The sequence below is a fragment of the Artemia franciscana genome, chromosome 8 (genome assembly GCF_032884065.1).
Source record: "Artemia franciscana chromosome 8, ASM3288406v1, whole genome shotgun sequence".
In the NCBI taxonomy this organism is placed as follows: domain Eukaryota; kingdom Metazoa; phylum Arthropoda; class Branchiopoda; order Anostraca; family Artemiidae; genus Artemia; species Artemia franciscana.
The window spans coordinates 33,319,549-33,338,892 of record NC_088870.1 but is presented as its reverse complement, the minus strand read 5'-3'; the positions used below and the strand labels follow the sequence as shown (position 1 = coordinate 33,338,892).

The 19,344-nt window shown below is 36.2% G+C and overlaps 1 long non-coding RNA gene across 2 annotated transcripts in view; it reads right to left on the bottom strand.

The window, feature by feature from the left end:
* Positions 1 to 10,123: 10,123 nt before the first annotated feature.
* LOC136030322 (uncharacterized) overlaps positions 10,124 to 19,344 on the bottom strand; it is a 34,097-nt gene continuing 24,876 nt past the window's right edge. Inside the window, exon 3 of one of the 2 annotated variants that reach the window (XR_010618246.1) lies at positions 10,124 to 11,022. This is a non-coding gene — a long non-coding RNA (uncharacterized LOC136030322). Of the gene's footprint in view, positions 11,023 to 18,875; positions 19,116 to 19,344 lie in introns of those variants that run through there. The other variant, XR_010618247.1, reaches the window with a different exon arrangement.

The window sequence follows — 19,344 nt, the reverse complement described above, 5'->3', positions numbered from 1 at the left end:
TACGTAAATGTTGCGAAGAAAAGTATTACCATCCATTGTGATTATAATAAAAACTGGTTTTTTCATTGATTAGGAGTTATAATTGATTTGGAAACATAGTCCAGCCTGTCTGATCGTGTTGGCATTTGTCTAGTCGGTCCTTTATCTTTGCCAGAAGGCATTTTATCGTTATGGTTCCTGTAAGTCACCGATTGGCTCATAACGCTAATGCGTGGGGTAACCTGGTTTCTTACCTGTTAGTCACGGTTTAATATTCAGGGAAATTTAATATCCGCTCACTTACACTAAATCAAACTTAAATGGACAAAAGCCGCGAAAGATGGTTCTTTATCGAGATATTTTTTTTTAGAAAGAAACGGTTAATTGTATAGTCCCTAATTCCTGTATTACATTGTAGGCCTAAATCCTTAATTATCAAAGGAGACAGTTCAGAAACAAAAAATAAACCCTACAGTTTTTTTAAAAAAAAGTGCTGGTGCTTCATTGCATTATTTCTGCAAAAAAAAATTACTTAAACGATTATCGAGATGTTGTCGTTGTCTAACTCTGAGTTCGTATAAATTTCAAACAAATATTTTCCATAGCAAAATTAGTTCTTGTTGCCGACACTTTTATTTATATTACAAGAAGGTGTTTCTGTTTCAATTGTTTTAAATTTGTATGAACCATGGTTGTTGAGATCCCTAGTTCATGGACATGATAGCTTGCTCCTCGCAGACCAATCTTGAATTTAGACAAGGGTACTTGTCTGTCAAACTGAATGCACTCAAGAAATATGCTGCGCAAGCCCTAACAGAAACCGGTTTCCCTTCCTGGATCGGTTATGGTTTGCTTATTTTGAGTGAGAAAACTACGAAGTATGTGCATTCTTTATTAAATGTTTAATATATAGGGGTGGTTAGAGGTTAGGTTGGGTTAATTGAAGTTCGGGGGGATTGCCAAAACTAACAGGTGAACTTAATTGAAAAGTATAAATCAAAATTATTTTGGGGCCCGGTCTATATTTCCTGTGCACGCCCCTTCACATTCATAAGGTTTTAAGCCAGCAGATCTTCTATACAAAAAATTGCCGTTTCGCTTCTACCTTCTATTTCCTTAAACAAATATAGTTACTCCTTGCGTATATGGGGTTCTTCTTTTTTAAAATCTTTTTAATATTCCCTAGATTTTAACCTTTCGGGAAAGACAGGCATGTTTAGATAGAGGGGGGGCTGTTCCCCCGACTTTTATACCACGACTCCTTATGCACCAAGCCATCTGTGTTCAATAAGTTTGCTTTTAATCCTGTTTCTATCCCCCCCTAGGTTCAAAAAAACTTCTAGAGGAACTGTGGTATATGTCGTAAATGAATTTTCCTTTCAAGAGTTTCATTGTTTCCATTGAAAAGTTTTTGTGTTGAGATGCTTCAGTGACTCCTAAGATCATTGTCAAACTTGTGAATATTTTATTAGCCCAACTTCACCACCACTTCTCGGTCTAATTTACATAACATTCTCACTCCATCGAGAACTATTTGTAATTTGATGATAGTGCATCTTGTGCATTGATGATTAAGTTTAGCTAGAATAGGGTGCGCTTTTGTTCGATAGTTCGACGGTGTGTGAACCCATCTGTCTTTTGATGAAACTTATTCATCATTTTAGATTGTAAGGTGTGTTGTTAGTTTGAGGGAGGACTTGTCTGAATCAGTAAACTTTTCTGTAAATATTTCCGTGAAATCTTGTTTTCGAGGATGTATTTACTATTCACAAGAATGTTATTTGTGTAGGAGAGGCTGTTTACTTGCGTCAAAAATTGACGAATTGTCATTAAACTAATTTTTTTTGGAACTTATCGGTTATATAATAGACACTCGGGAAGTGAAGTTCGATTAATGCTAATGAAATGAAACAAAATATGGTGAATACATAATAGTTTAAAAGCAGATTCGGGCTATATATTTGCACATTAGGGGGGTGGAGTGGAGGTAAAGCATAATACATATTAAATACGTAAACTAACCATTGCTATATTTAATATATACTATGCTTTACCCCCTAATGTGCAAATATATAGCACAAATTTGTTTGCATAGCCCAAAACAAACCAAGATACAAACGAAATTAAATAAAATATAGCTACAATTTATTTTGCGACCAAAGCTAATTGTGTGGTATAAAGAAGTTGCTTGACCAGTTTGTTGTGTAGTTCTCGCATCATTCGCGATCGAAATTATAGTGTCTATTATATAACCGATAAGTACCATTTTTTTCAGAAATTGTATATTTTCTATTTTTAGACAATTCAGAGAACCATCTAAGAACATGACATAAAAAAAATGAGATTAAAACCTGAAAAGGTCAGTTAAGCTGGCATCAATGAGAAAAATCGTAATAAAGAGAAGGCTTTATGCGGTAAAATCAAGGCCGTATCCATGGGGGGGATTAGGGGGTTTCACCCCCCTGAAATGTTTGTCCGACTTGTAAAAAACCGTAACAGAAATGAATATACCCAAAATTTTGATGCGTTTAAAGTTTTTTTTGTAACCTCTCCCCTCGAAAAAATTCTTTTGCAACCCCTCCCCCTCGAAAAAAATCCTGGATACGGCCGTGGTTACAATCCTGAAAAAGTGAAACGGTGGATCGATTCCAATTATTACTGTGCAAGAGGTGCTGAAATGCACGTATAAGCTAGGATTTGAGTAATCTACTATAATTCGACTGTTTCTTGTTATTTTGACGGTTTTGCTCCTCCCCAAAAATGGTATTCCAATTCGATATGAACTTTGAAGTTGCTATTGAATGGACCCTATATTTATTTCTGCGTAGCAGTGTTTCTTATGGTGGGGGTTGTTAGTTTTTAATTAGTTTTAAAACATTTAAAATTGATAAATTTAACCCATATTATCTTAGGTCAGCTATTAGATTCTATTAAATCTTCTTTGGTAAAAAAATCAGAATTCTAGGAAAGTTTGCTAGTCATGTGCGTCATCGCTTGCTTCAAAAAAAGAAGTTGTTCAATCGTTGAATCAGATATTTGTATTTTTGTGTTTAAATTTCATTATCCTTGGAAAGTTCATCGTTGCTCGGTTTTTAGTCTCTTCTGTTTTTTCCCTTGTTCTGTTTTGGGTTTGGTTTAAACCTATCGATTTTCTCCGTTTGAATTACCATCGTAGAATATTGCTAGTCAGGGAAGGGGTCCACGTACGACCGTTGAATTCACTGCCGTTAATACGGCCAAGAAAGAGCAATCAAAATACAATTCATGATGAAATAATGACTTTGAAAGTCGCCACCATTGCAATTGCGTTAAATGCCTGTTTTTAGAATTCCTGGGATTTTGGGAAAGGCACATCTCATGTCTTTAGTATTCAACTGTTGATGAGTAAGCCCACAGAACGTGATTTTGGTAGGTCAGACGCTACAGGTGTGAGACTGGGGTTCAAAGTTATAATTTACACACCGAAAGTGGGGTTCGAGTTTTGTCCCTCCTTCATGGAATGGCGGTTTTTCTACTACCATTACATGTTGCAAACTAAATGATTTTTACGGCTATGTTTCAAACAAGTTTGAAGGGTATATATATATATATATATATATATATATATATATATATATATATATATATATATATATATATATATATATATATATATATATATATATATATATGAGAAAGAAATTGTCTTTGTGCTCTTGAAATAAATTCCTATGAAGAAGACTGATTACCCATGTAGCTGGTAATGATCGAATTGTCAATACTGGATAGCCTACATATACCTAACATGGCACCACGAACCGCATGGTGAATGTTCCTCGACCCAGTTATTTGATACCCCTCCCTTAAACTATTAAATCTAGATTATTCCTTTTTCTAGATTATTAAAAAAGTGCTGTGAAAAAGTTGCAATATTCCTTTAATTCTAAATAACGAATTACCCCTTTAAATTTTATTGTGTGACCGACCGACCTCTTTCTGTTTATATTTTCTTGCCAGGGCTGTTGAAAATTCCTTTCCCTTTTTTAATGTGAAGCAATAAATTGTTAAAGTATTGCAGCTGTTCAAAATACCTACCTAAGGGTTTCAATTCGATTGAACGGAATTAGTTTTGTGAATGATGCAAGTTCTGAAACCGAATGTGAAAACCCGGGCTTTGGACGTACATATTTTGTCAGACTCGGTTGCTAAGCGGAAAAAAGATTTACTGTCTGGACCTGAATTCAACGGCTGGTATCCAGTGAATGGATGACTCGAAAATTCGACTTTGAAAATCATCAAATGGAACTAAGTAATACATGCAGGCATCAATCTTGTTTGTATGTGATGATGTTTTTCTGTCTTTTGTAGTGATAGGGAATTTTCCAGGTTATCAGTTGATTGTTGACCTGATAATTGAAATGCGGTAGCCTAGTTAATTGATACATAGGAACATTAATATCAGCTTTGGAATTTTTTAAGGTAAATTTATTAGGCTAATATGATTTGTTTTGTATCTTTCTGTTGTTCAACATGTCTAAAAGTAGATTGTACGATAAGAAATGTATCTAGTTAGAATTGAGATTGAACATGGTCGTGTGTCTTAAGTTTATTGGAGTTCAGGCGTGCCTGGAATTCCATTCCTGTTGAGATTTGACGGTCATATACCCAAGGCTCCTTCAAGGAACAGTTGAAGAAATTTTTATTCAAAAAATAAAATAAAAAAGAAATTAAAATAAATTATAATATTGATCATTTATATTTATTAATTATTTAGAAAGAAATTAATTAGTTGGAATTGAATGGTGTGTGTTGGTTCCCTGATGTTTGTTTGTTTATTGATTTTTTTTAGTACTTTTTTAAAGTAGGTGGTAGGGAGACCAGTTGTACTCGGGTGGGGATTTGTGAGTAGAATCTAAATATATTTTAAGTGTGGATGTACTTAAGATTTATTTATATTTCGTTTTTCCCAAATAACGGGCCATTGAGCCCTTTGGGATATTTTGTTTGTAAAATGGAAGTATATTGGTAATAAAAGGAACTTGGAACTTGACTTGGAACTTCAGAACATCAAATAACAAAGACAATTTGTTTTAAAAATATATGAAACCAAGAAAATACTGATATTCTGAGAAGGAGGGTTGTTAACCCCCAGCTCCCCTCCCTCCTGTTTTTGTGTTGTCTTGTTGCTTAGGTCTCATTAACAAAGAATTTAGTCAATATTATTTTCATCGATTCAGAACTAAATCAGAAAGATTCAGGTACACCATATAAGGGACATGGCCCAAAAGAAAAGGTAAATAACAACTAGGCATAGTTAAGCAGGGTTCCATGAGAGTTTTGAGATATGTAAATGTGGAGATAACTATTTTTTTGCAAAGATAAGTCTACTTGTCGATATGAAGTCAAAAACTGCATCTAAACGCCTTATTTTCCACAGGGCTAGTAGTATTTTCAGAGCTATTAGCTAAAGAAACTGTAAACGACCGCTTTGGACTAAAAGTAGATTTGTTTTTAACATTATGTAAGTAGTGAAATTCTCAAATGCTTATAACCTGTATCTTGTACCCGTCCCAAAAAGTGATTGAAAACCTTTGGAATATATGTTCATTCTCTATCGATTTGTAAGTTTTATTTTGTTTCAAAAAATGTCTTTGTTCACCAATTCATCTCTTCTCCATATACCCTAAGATACTCGATGCGAAAAAATTGGAAACTTGTTTGAAAAATACGAATGTCCTTCTTTCATTTTATATGGAAAATATGATAATTTTCTTATTTTCATTTGTTGATTCCTTAGCTTTCGTTACTATCTGACCTAGTTTTGTTAATAGCAGCAATTATTCTTAAAAATGTCAAACTTGAAGCCATCCATTTTCGTCGCCAATGAAATGCATTTTTAAATTATAACTTGGGAAGTTAGTAACACTTTCATGGCTTTGTGGAGAAAAGGCATAGTTAACGAGGAACAGTTGTAAATTGTAGTTTGACTAGTTTGTGTGAGGCTGTTGGGATGAAGAGTACAACCAGCATGTTCGCAGGAATTTATTGAGGGAGTGAAGATGAATGCGGTTAAGTTCAAGTTAACCAATTGCGAATTCTATGCAAATAAGGGAAATCAGTGGAAATTTGACATTGAAGAGGGACAGGGACTCTTAAGCCCTATTTTACTTCCGAAATTGTACATAAGATATTTTTCTTAAATGTTCTCGAATGAATAAAACATTATTTTTCTTCATTTCAATGAGACAAAATCAAAGCATAGCCAAATGATGTATCGTAAACAAGGACCAACAGGTACTTGTTGGTTATATGTAAAGACAGGGTTTAGTTTATGCAAGGTGCCGCAATTTCTTCTTTTTATTTTACATTACTGACATAAAAGTGTCGTTTCTTTTTTTCTGTTTGTTTCAATTTCTTTTTTTTTTGTAAAAAGTAGTTCCTAGGCCTTACTAATATTTACGGCAGTTTTTTTTTCGTGTAAGCTAAATTATAATTCCAATTTTGCTGTGCTGTTGTATCCACTTTAGACTTGTGAAATGAAAGTGTCTAATTTGAATCAAAGAGAAGTGAATGGAGTTGAACAACTTTGGGTTTCTGCTCGTCGCTACGACTGGCACCTAGACCTTCGTTTTATATTGGTCAGGTACCTGAAGTAGCGCGCGTAGCGATCCAATTGTTATCTGCTGATGTCTCCTTTTTCAGCCGTCATAAAGGTACCAAACGACCTTCATTTGTCCAAGTCCAAAACGTCCAAATTGTTTGTATATAACTGTGGAATTTTTACTTGGCTGATACTTGTCTCCTACAATCAAAGTCGTCGAGTATCCTTTGCATCGAGTAAACTTTGGACCCATGTATTTGCACCATGGAAAATATACGACAATACTTATCGTCCAGGGTTTCTCCCAGCACCCTTGATCGATTGTTCAGAAATTCACGGGTTGGGTACGTAAATACTCAGGTGATTTGAATTGCAAATGTACTTTTGCGGAGTATCACCCCCCCCCCCCTTACATAAAACTTGTTTCTGGTATTCTCCCTTCATGATTTTTTCTGTCCACCTATGTAAGTATTTCGAGGGCTACGAAAAAAAATACTCCTTAATACTTGGTAAATTTTTTCCCTTGTTTGTCGGTGATTTCTTTCATAGGCTTAAAAATTTATGCTCTTTAAGTGAATCGAGCTTGCATAACGTTACAAGTAGCCATTCCAAGAGTGGAGAAATGACAGTTTTCCAATTTTGCAATCAATTTTTCGGAACAAAAGGCAAATATTGGAAGAATAGACTTTGACACATGCATATCGAATGTAACTCTAGTTTGGCTTCGTAAAAGAAATTCCATTGTTGTTATATAAGATCCGTGTGTTATGTAACATTGATAACAGCTAAAATGTTGAATCCTATTATTTTTTGTATACTTCTATAGTTCTTTTTCAGTTTAACGACTGTCTCAAAGAATTTTTGTAATAACTTGTATGGTAAAAATTATATGTTTAATCAAATAAGAGTCAAAATTGTTGGAGCTAGAAAAGGTAATAAACCGTCTTTCAATTTAACCTGAAAGTTTTTTTTACAATACCTTCAGAAGCAATAAATCTGTTACATATACATAATATATCGGATTGTCGCATATCTACTGCATGTTAGAATTCCGTGAAATTCTTAAAATGAAGTATCGCCCTAAGCAATATCTCATTAAATTAGACTCAGCCGAATAGTAACTGAAACTGGAAAGAGTTTCACAACAATTTTTGTCAGAAGAAAGATAACGAATGTGTGCTTATTTGTGAGCATTATCTATTGGGTGGAAAATCTCCGTCAGGTTTATTTTCAGGGAAGGGGATTTCCTGTCATGATTTAAAAAATGGTCAAAAATTAAATAAGAAATCAGGATCAAAATTAAAAATTATATGAAAAGAAATTATTCCATATATTGTGCGGGTGAATCCTTCCTCAACCCTAGCTCTTTACGCCAAAGTTCGACTTTTTGTCAGAATTCTTTAAGAAAGAATGCTCAAAGTGAATTTGAATATTAAGTATTTGCAAAGAAACTTTTATGCTTTGGTGTACACAGCAAGGGTTGAGGAAGGGGTTGCCCCTTAAAATACGGAATAACTTCGGTTTTTTAAGCTGTGTTGCTCCTTACTTTCAGTTGAAAAAACTTGATTTTTTACTATTTAATCTCCATAAAGATCTAAGGATTTTTCCATATTCACCCTTTTGCTAACACATACAAAAATCTTAGAAACCCAGTAATTGTGTGAGAAATTCAAGAAATTACAGGGCTGAAAAAAATTTATCAAAGGCTAGGAATTTAGGCTGTCTATAGCCTATTTGAAAGGAACTAACAATTGTTTTCTTTACTGATATTAGTAGCGTAGATTTGCTGCGTTGTCATTTTCTTAATATTGCCCTTTAGATTCACTAACAACTATTCGATTTGTTATACAATATTCGCTATAAATAACAAATTCGCATATGTTTGCTATAAATGTTTGTTAGGATGGCAGAAAAGCAAAATGTGTCTCATTCGATAGATATAAATTTTTTTTACCAGGTCGGAATTATACCTACCAATTGGTCTCGTAAAAAAAGAAAAAAAAAGGCTACCAGATTCTCTAAATTCTGATGAAATTTTCCTTGGCTCATGTGTTAAGTTAAGTGATCACTCGATTTAGAGATAGTGTCAGGTATGTGCAAGCGTGTAATCTTGGAGTTTTTTTTTTCTTTCTAAGCTGTTTAGGGTCCGTTGCAGTGAACTGTGTGGATCTGGTTAAAGACTCGGTGTTAATTGTACTTCATCAGGTGCTCTGGTTTTATAAGACCCAGAGGCCTGTTGTAGTGCAACTCATGCGCGAGTTTCTGTGCCTTCTCAACTTACTGGAATCAAATATGTGGTTAATTATTTGTAATTATTGGCAATATGTTTCTAACCACAAAGGAGGATACGAATTGGAGCCGTGGGACTACATCTTTGCAGTTATTAAAGGTAAGTATTTAAAAAGAAATATTTAATTGTTTCCTAAAAGATGACCAACTTGACAACCAAGATAGGACATGCATCGTTGGTTTTGGGAATTAGAGTAATAGCTATTTTGTTATTAAATTTTTAGTTACCTGTTGTTGCGATTTTATGTTAAGACAATGAAATAAAGTAATTCATACGCAAATATATATATGTTCAAAATAGTTTTCACCTCTTGATAAAAATTTGTGTTTATGCCAGTTCTGTTAACATGTGATTTAGCCTTCTTTTTGGACAAAGTAGTCGTCGACCGCTTTTGCTTCCATTAAACAAGATCAAAGAAGTTTAGTGCAGGGGCGTAATTTGTTATGGGACAGGGGGGCAACTGCCCCACCCAGACCCAAATTTGCCCTCCACCAGACCTAAGTTCACCCCCAGCTGAAATTCTATTCCTGCAAAAAAATCTTGTCAAAATGAAGGCAAGTCTGTATAATTCAAGTATCCAGAGAAACAGGTCAGTTTTCTCTACTATATCTTTGCCTTTATAGTACTATACGGCTCATTTTTCAGTTTTACTGTCATTTTCACTTGATTTGGGAAAATTGGCTCCAACTTTGCCACCACAGAATTTTGACGAAATTGCGCCACTGGTTTAGTGTTTTAATCATAGTACAAATATGTGCAGTAATAGAAGCTCCTACCTGAGCGACTTAGGGACATTGACGCCACTGTTTCCTCTTCAAGCTATTTTCGGCAGATGGCTCTGCAGGATTTACCAATTTTCTACCGAAAATAGTTTCAGTATCTTTTTATCGTGAGAGGGATTGCGAATTCGGAACATCTCCCGAAAAAAAAATAAGTAGGCTAACAATGGAAACGCCAGCGCGTTTAGCATTGTAGCCGAGCCGAGCACTATCAATTGGCTTCGTTTCCGTGCATCCAGTGCGCCAATCCAATTCTTTCGATTGGAGTTCAGTACTGTTTACTCCGACTACTTTTATTATAAAAAAAAATAGTTTATAAAAAAACAAAGCTTAGCTGATGGAAGTATAAAGCGAAGTTCTGGGCAGAAAAGCAGATAAGCTCTAAAGTATCCTGCAGAAAATGAAAGACTAATTTATAAGGCCCTAAATAATCTGTCATCGGCCACGAAAACAATAAACTTTAGTGTACAATTTTAATTCTTTAAAGAACTCCAGAAAGCTCAGTTTTCAGTAAAACACTAGTTTTTCGTAATTATACAAATATAGGGACATAATCACGGATCAGTTTATTTGAACCCATTTTGCAGATGGGTCGTTGAATAGAGAACGAACTAACAATTTTTTTCGTTTTAAGTTTCAACTTCGCTCTTTATTTCCAGCAGAAAAATTAGATCTGTCAAAAAATTAGTCTGTTTCTTTTTGGGTTTTAGTAATATACACAGTAAGCCTTATCAAAAGATCTTTGTCTAACTTATGCGAAAAAGCTAAAGGAGTCGAGTTTCTGTTAAAATAGGGTATTCAATGAATGAATGAATGAATGTATTTTATAACCCATCAATAACACAAAGGCATGGCGATGGAGCATCAAAAAAAGTAAGACATATTCAAAAATAGGAACAAATATATACAAAATAAAAACACGAATAAAATAGACTTTTCAAAAAAGTAAACCACTTCAAGGTTGGCAAACCTCTTTTGACGACGATTTTAAATATAAATTATAAAGCTGTACGATCGGATCGAGAACTCCATAATTTTGTTTCAGTACGGTATTACGAGACCATGTCGGAACACTCAGAAGAAACTTCGCATAACGAAAAATAGCTTTCTAATCTGCTTCTTATCACTTTCATTCAGAATAATTGTGAACGGAGCTAAGTACAAAACATGGGGAAGAACAACAGTATTATACATTTTCGCGAGGAGCTTTTTTGTCATGTTCGCGACAGCACTAAAGAAGCATAAACAGCCCGGATTTTCTTTTCAGTTCTAGCCACCAACAGCATTCTTGTTGAAGATATTGTATCTCCAATAGATAGACCTAGGTAAATAAGCTCTTGAGACGGGGCAACGAATGGAGTATGGAGCGACTCAGCTCAATAGTAACCGAAACTCTGGAAAACGGAATTTTAACACCAATCAGATATATCAAAAGGATCGACTTAATATACTGATTCCAAATATTTAAGTTTAATTAAGTTTAGTGTTACCTATTAAAGACTACAGGTCTGAAAAAATTGCCTTATTTTCAGAAAAGGGGGGACCCCCCCCCCTTTTTCCCAAAATTTTCCGATCAGAATTTTGAGATATAATAGTTAATTTTAAATTAATTTTAACATAATAGTTGAAAGGCCGAATAACTATGTCCTTTAGGTATAACATGGCACCCCCAGGCCCCAAGGGAAAGGTCCTTAAGTAATAAAATTCGTCCATTGTTTACGCATAGTATTTATTATTGAGAAGTATGCATACATTTTCCGGTAGGGGGGGCACATTTTCTGTTGAGTTTTTTCGACGGTGAAATTTTCCATGGGGGAGAGTTTTACAGTGGGGGAATTTGCCACAATTCCTATACGAAATTATTTTTATGTCTTGCTTTCTCTTTTCCGTCTCAATTTACGCGCGGAGTTGCTAAGGGTAATTGTCCGGGGTAAATTTTCACTGGGATTGAATTGTCTAGAGGCTAATTCTTTGAAGAGGGGTATTTCCATGGAGGCTTAGCTAGATTTCCTGGCATTATTTTAAAAACGGTCACCGATCTTGAAGCTTCAAGCCCCAGTACCCCGGTAGCGCTAAAATAAAGAAGAAGAAATAGGCACATCATGGTGTCAGTTTGTTTTCGGAATTCCCGAAAATGTGTTATAGTATATTTGTTTTGCTCTTGGGATAAGCATAAATAGTGTTAACCATTATTTCTGAATAAGTTTTCGATTTGAGTGAGAACAATTTTTCACAAGGCAGTTTTTAAAAACTTTTTACGTTTATTTTCCCACAGGCACTTCATGAAGATGGGGTGGTTGTATAAACATCGGAATGGGGCTCATTCAATTAGAAGCTGAAAGGTATTATGCCCTTTATAAAAGTCAAGTGATCGGAGGGTAACCAGCCCCCCTCCCATGGCTTTTTTCGCCAGATACATCCGGTCAAAATTTTGAGATTGCCATGGTGTTTAAAGCCAGGGCTGAAATTATCCAAAACACCCCTCGGACTAAGGACTATTCAAGTTATCTACTGTTAAAATATAACGTTTTTTTATTGGAAAAAGAGGGCATGCCCAGTCCTGGCTATCTAAAAAGGATTGGGGTATTAGGTGAAACTTGAAAGGAAATCTCGAGAGGGATGCCGAAAATATTCAAAAACAATATGTGCTTGCTGGTTGTCAAAAGAGAATAATTATCAGCAATATTTAAGGAACAGCTGAGGGTATTAAGTTCAAACTTCCAAGGTATGTCGAGGAATATTGAAGAGGGATCGGAGGGCAAGCAGCCCCATCGGCACAACTCCGAATTAGTCTTTTTCCCGATTTTTTTTTCTTATAGCTTTTGATCAAAGTTTTAGAATAGCGACCTTGTTCAAAACAGGCGAAAAGTCAAAAACTATGCCTACGGGAATGGCTTCCCCCCACAGCCCCTGGGGCAAGTGTTGTAGGTTGTATAAGTAGCCCATTGTTAATATATAAGGCTGGTTATTTTTATAATTGGGGCATTTTTATCTCAAGTCTCCAAAAAGACTAAGGGTTTAAAGGTAAAACTTTTAGACGATGTTGAGGAGAACGTCAAACAAAATCAAAACACACTATATGCGGGAGGGTTGTCAAAAGAACTCACCACCAATATCTCAGGAATGGGTAAGGGTATTAAGTTAAGGCATTTTGAGAGGGATTTGGAAGAAGGAACGGTGGACAAGCAGCCCCTCTTGCCCTTTTAGATGCCCTCCCTAACACGATAGAAATATTAAAAAGGCATTTTATTCAAAATAGTCGCAATGTCTAATAGCTATGCCCCTTGGGATGTCATGTCCCCACAGCCCCAGAAACAAGGAATATAAACTTTGCAATTTGTCAATTTTTTACATGTATGATTTGTCATTGGGAAAAGGGAAATCCTTGATCCTGGGTGTGTCCGAAAATACTAAGAGTATTGAGATAAAATTTCGGGGAATGCTAAGCTACATAAAAAAAAATACTCTGCATCAGAGTTATCAAAAAGGCGTGTTTGCAATATCTTAAGACCGGGTAAGGGTATTAACTTGAAGTTTCTAGGGCGACTACTAGTGTGACTGCGACTACTTCTACTTCTACTTGTAATTACTTTCAGGAATTCCTCAAGGGGATATTGAATAAAATCAAGACGCTATGAATAAAATCAAAACAAATAGTTTTATATTACTTTTGGAAATTTTGAAAGGGGTATTGAACAAAATCATACCACTATTTACATACTGGTTGTCAAAAAGGAGTATCAGCAAAAAATCATTGATGGTTTAAGGTATTAAGCTGAAACTTCCAGAAAATGCTCGGGGGAGGGATGCTAGAAATCAACCGGAAGGTAGCAAGTTCCTTCCCCACTTACCCTATTTAGATGCCATCTCCCCTACACTGATCGAAATTTTGAAGAAGAAAAATACGCTTGTTCAAAATAGTCAAAAGGTCTAAAAACTATGCCTCCGGGGATGCCATGCCCGCCACAGCCTCTGGGTTAAGGTTGTAAACTATGCAATTTGCCTATTCTTTACATGCAGCATTTATCATTATGAAAAGGGGATTGTTCGATCGTTGGCGTGTCTAAAAAAGCTAAAGGTGTCTAGGTAAAACTTTTGGGAATGTTAAAACGAACTCTGAATTAATAAAAAGACACAGAGCGGTTCCTATGGCTGGTGGTGCTTGGGGAATAATCAATTGTACCACCCCGCCTCCCGACTCAAATGTAAATAAAAAAGCCGAATAAAAGTGAACAATTTGATTAAAGTGGGCAATCCCCAGCCACCCTCTAGCTACTGCGCCAGGGACAGTAATCCCAGTTGCCCCCCCCCCTTTAACGGTTCTGACACTGTGTGTATCTAGGCTTAATGTATTGGAAAATCTACAATATCTTAGGAATGGCTAAGAGTAATAACTTGAAACTTTCGGGGCCACTATTACTACTACTGCGGCTGTAAATGTGACTGGTTGCAACTGTGACTGTATCTACTTCCAACTGACTAATTCCAACTCTGATTGCGACTGTTTGGAACACTATGAGCTTTCTGACTGTCAAATGGACGAATCAGCAGTATTTTGGAAAAGGCTGAGGGATTAGATTGTCATTCTCAGGCCATTTGAACAGTGCTTGGAGGGTGATGGGCCTCCCTGGTCCTTTTTGACCCCCCCCCTCTAGTCGCTGATCAATGTTATGAAATAACCAGTTTATTCAACATAATCAAAAGTTCTAATAACTATGCCTTTGGGGATGACATGCCCTTCACAGTCCCTGGGAAAAAGGTTAATAGTAAGCAATGTGCCAATTGTTTGCAGGATTTATCATTGGGAAAGAGGGGGAAAATTTTATCCTGAGTGTGTCAGAAAAGATTAAGGGTATTAATGTGAAACTTCACGGAATGCTGAGGAGATTTAAACTAAATCAAAAGGCTCTACCAGCATTCAGGTTATCAAAAGGGTATGTGTGCGACTATCTTAAGAGCAACTAAGGATATTACTTTACACTTTCAGGACCGCTATTACTACTACTGCAACTGTGACTATTGACGACTGCGACTATTTGCGACAGTGACTGTGACTACTTGCGACTTGGACCACCTTTACTTGAGACCTAGACTGCGATTGATTATGGATGCGACTACTTACGACGGCTATTGTGACTACTTTTGACTGCGGCCGTGATTATTTATATCCGCTAATGCGACTACCTATGACTTGACCAAGGCAAATTGCGACTGTGACAACTTGTGACTGCGAATACTTGTGACTAAGACTACTTGTGATTGTGACAAGCCTGTGACTGTAGACACGAATGCAACTCGAATGGTACTGCAGCTACTCTCAACCCTGTCTACTTGTGACTGCAAATGTGACAACTTGTGACTACAAGTGAGACAACTCATGACTGTAACTGCTACTGCTTGCTACCGTGACTACCAGTTCTAGTATTATTGCTGCTACTGCGATTGCGACTGTATATACTACACCAACTTCCCCTATTGCAACTAAACTATTGAACTAAATCAAGAGTTTTATTGCATCCTGCTTGTCAAAATGGTATGGTACATCCAGGTTGTTAAAAGGGCTTTTCTGCAACATCTCACGAATGGCTATTGTTAGTAAGCAGTAAATTTTATCTAAACTTTGAAGGGGATGCTATCCTAAATCAAAGGACACCGGGTTCCATCCAAGTTATCCAAAGGGCGTATCTGAGCGTATCTATATTGATCTCAGGAACGACTATGGGTATTAAGTCGAAACTTGTAGAATGCTTATGCTCCAGTACAACTAAAAAAAAAGGCCAAACCTCGGCATTTTAGTAACAGAAATGTTTTTGGCACCAAAATGTTCAGACGAATTTACTTCATAACATAAAATTTCTGAATTTTTTTTAGAGTGATCAGAGGGCAGTTCAACCCTGCCTTCTGTGCTCTTTTCTACTATCTGCATTCCTTTCATCTAATCGTAAGCTCCCAGATATCGGATCGAAATTTTGAGACAGCTATTTTGTCCAGATAGGTCTAATAACTATGCCTTCGGGATCCACATTACCGCCACTAGCCCAAGGTAATGGCTCTAAATTATTTAAATTACTTATCGTTCACGATTTTTGCACTGTAAGCTCCTATGGGACTTATGACATACTCATGATTAAGAAGTGAGGTAAATCAAGACACTGCCAGACTATCAACATGGTGTTACGGCAATAATTTTGGAACGGCTTCGATTTCAAGATGAAGCTTTCAGGCAGTTTTAGGTGGAGGGGGGGGGGGTTAACTGGAGGTATGAATAAGACATGTGGGAAGATGATAGAGCCAATTCAAAAGACATTTTGTTCTTTCAGGTTATCGAAATACTAATCGGTAGTATATCAGAAAAGGTTGTAACTTTTATAACCATCTTAATTCTTTTTGTACTATAAGCCTCTGTGGGAATAAGGATGTATTCATGTCTGAGCCGTGAGATAAATCGTAAGAAACAATGTTGTAGCATGTTACCAAAGTATTTCATCTTCAATATTTCAGAAACAGCCTTGGGTATCAAGTTGAAACTTTCATAGTATTGGAGGGCACAAAGTTTAAAAACTTAGGGATGAGGACAGTGGGGATTTGATAGAAATGTTTTTCTCCGATCCGTTTTTGCTCTACGAGCCTTTACAGCATTTATAGTTTACTCACGGGTAAACTAGCAGGATGATCCAAAGACACTATGTGCCAGTTGATCAAAACGGCACATCTTCAGTATCCTGGAAAATGGTTTTAGGGATCAATAAGAACATCCAAGGAGTATTTGGGGAAGGGGCAGCTGGACTTCAAATTTAGACTTAGGGAGGGGCAGAAAGTATGGGTTTAAAGTTTTTGATTTCCAATTTGCTTAGAATGTTTGGCACTAAGAGCGCCTGTTGGACTAGTATCTATTCCTGGTGAAGTAGCAATGTAGACCGAAAGAAAATGTGTGTATCCAGGTTATCATACTAGCATATCGGCAGTATCTGAGGAACAATTTGGGAGATAAAGTTGAAATTTTTAATAGGGGTCAAGTGAAGCTGGAATTTTAGCTTGGGAGGATGTGCAGAAGTGAATTGAGAAAAACTAAGTGTCCAGGTTATCAAAGTGATATATCTGCAGCATCTCACAAACGACTTGCGAGGACTGAACTGATCTTTTGGGGTGTTGGGGGGGAGTGAAGGTAGGAAGGTTTCGTGTTTTGCTAAGAAGGAGGATATGCGGGGACCATAAATTTATGTCTCTGGTCCACCTAACAGTTTTGGCACCACTATCCCCAGTGAAAATTTTAAGCTTTTAGCTTTTTAGATCATTAAGCACAGGAAAAAATAGTTTCTCTAAAACAAACATTTTATTTGTGATCAGCTAGGACTCGTAATACGTTTGTTCATCCCAGTTATTTGACTTCGAACGTTTTTAATCATTCCAGACCAAAAGATTAAAAGATTGGGACACACAAAAACGGGACCTTAACTGTCGCCTCTTCCGTCAACTTGAAAATGACCTTCATAAGTTTCTTGGTTTTGAGGACCCCTTTGCAGAAAATTTTATTGAAACTAATTCTGGCGCTATCAGTTCGTGACACCCGAAAATGGGCTCTAATCAAACAGTTCGTGGTAACGAACTGTTGAAAGGAGCGACCCGGCTCAATAGTAAACGAAACTCTAAAAAACGGAATTTTGATGTTAAAAGATACATCAAAAGAATCGGATTTTCATGCTAATTTTAAATATATAAGTTTCATCAAATTTAGTCTTAGTCATCAAAAGTTACGAGCCTGAGAAAATTTGCCTTATTTTGAAAAATAGGCGGAAACACCCCCTAAAAGTCATAGAATCTTAACGAAAATCTCACCATCGCATTCAGCGTATCAGAGAACCCTATAGCAAAATTTCAAGCTCCCATGTACAAAAATGTGGAATTTCGTATATTTTGACAGAAGACGGATCGACCAAATGGTCCTAGAATGTCGCAAGAGGGCTCATTCTAACGGAAATGAAAAGTTCTAGTGCCCTTTTTAAGTGACCAAAAAAATTGGAGGGCACCTAGGCCCCCTCCCACGTTCATTTTTTTCCCAAAGTCAACGGATCAAAATTTTGAGATAGCCATTTTGTTTCGCATAGTCAGAAACCATAATAATTATGTCTTTGGGGATGACTTACTCCCCCACAGTCCCTGGGGGAGGGGCTGCAAGTTACAAACTTTGACCAGTGTTTACATACAGTAATGATTATTGGGAAGTGTACAGACGTTTTCAGGTTTTTTTTTGGTTTGGGGGTGGGGTTGAGGGGAGGGGGCTATGTGGGAGGATCTTTCATTGGAGGATTATGTCATGGGGGAAGAGAAATTCAATGAAAAGGGCGCGGGATTTTCTAGCATTACTATAAAAAAAACAATGAAAAAATAAACATGAAAAAGTTTTTTTTTTCAATTGAAAGTAAGGAGTAACATTAAAACTTAAAACGAACAGAGATTATTACGCATATGAGGGGTTCTGAAAATACTTTAGCATAAAGAGGGAGGTATTTAGGACTAGATAAATACCTCGCTCTTTATGCTAAAGTATTTTTAGTAATTTCAACTATTTATTCTACGGCCTTTCTGATTCAGGGGTCATTCTTACAGAATTGGGACAAAACTTAAGATTTAGTGTAAAGAGTGAGGTATTAACGAGGGGACAAACTCCCTCATATACATAATAAAAATATAAGAATATAAAAGTTTCTTACGTAAGTTGATTCTTAATTTACGTATATTTTTACTAATAAAAAGTTCGTTAAAAATTAAAAGTTCTAGTTGCCTTTTTAAGTAACCGAAAAATTGGAGGGCAACTAGGCCTCCTTCCCCACCCCTTATTTCTCAAAATCGTCTGATCAAAACTAAGAGGAAGCTATTTAGCCAAAAAAAGAATTAATATGCAAGTTTCATTTTAATAATTTATGTGCGGAGAGCCAAAATCAAACATGCATTAATTCAAAAACGTTCAGAAAATAAATAAAAATATTAGTTTTTTTTAATTGAAAGTAAGGAGCGCCATTAAAACTTAAAACGAACAGAAATTACTCCGTATATGAAATGGGTTGTCCCCTCCGCAGTCCCTCGCTCTTTACGCTAAAGTTTGACTCTTTTAACAAATAAGTTTGACTACTTTTTAAAACAATTAAAAACTTTAGCGTAAAGAGCGATGCGTTGAGGAGGGGACAACCCATTGAGAGTTTTTATTCAAAATAGGGTCTGATACATGTGTCTGAAACTAACATCAAGCAATTTTTTATTCAGACTGTCATCACCCCAAATGATGCAATGTTCATCCTCTAACCCAATGTTCCAAATATTAGAGAAGAGTGTAGAGGTTTAAAAGGTTTTCTGTGCGAAGAAGAAAGAGCACAGGAAAGAAATGAAGAGAAAAGCATAATTGATCATCCGTCGGTGGTTCAACTGAAAACTGACTTGTCGACTCCTTTCTTGGGAGCAAAAACTCCAAATCTGCCTGTGACATCAAGTGCTGAAAAAAAAAGATCCTTAAGCTAATAAGAGCGTAGTATGCTGATGAAAATAATCAGAATTAGAACAATGAGACCATCAGGTGTCATATCAATCTCTACCAAAATCCAGATGCACATATAATACGAATTCCTTTGTAGTCTTTTGAGAAAAGCATATGTTTCACATGTCATTGGCCACAGAAGGTACTGTCTATACCAGCTACCATTTCGACAGCAGTTTCATCTTGG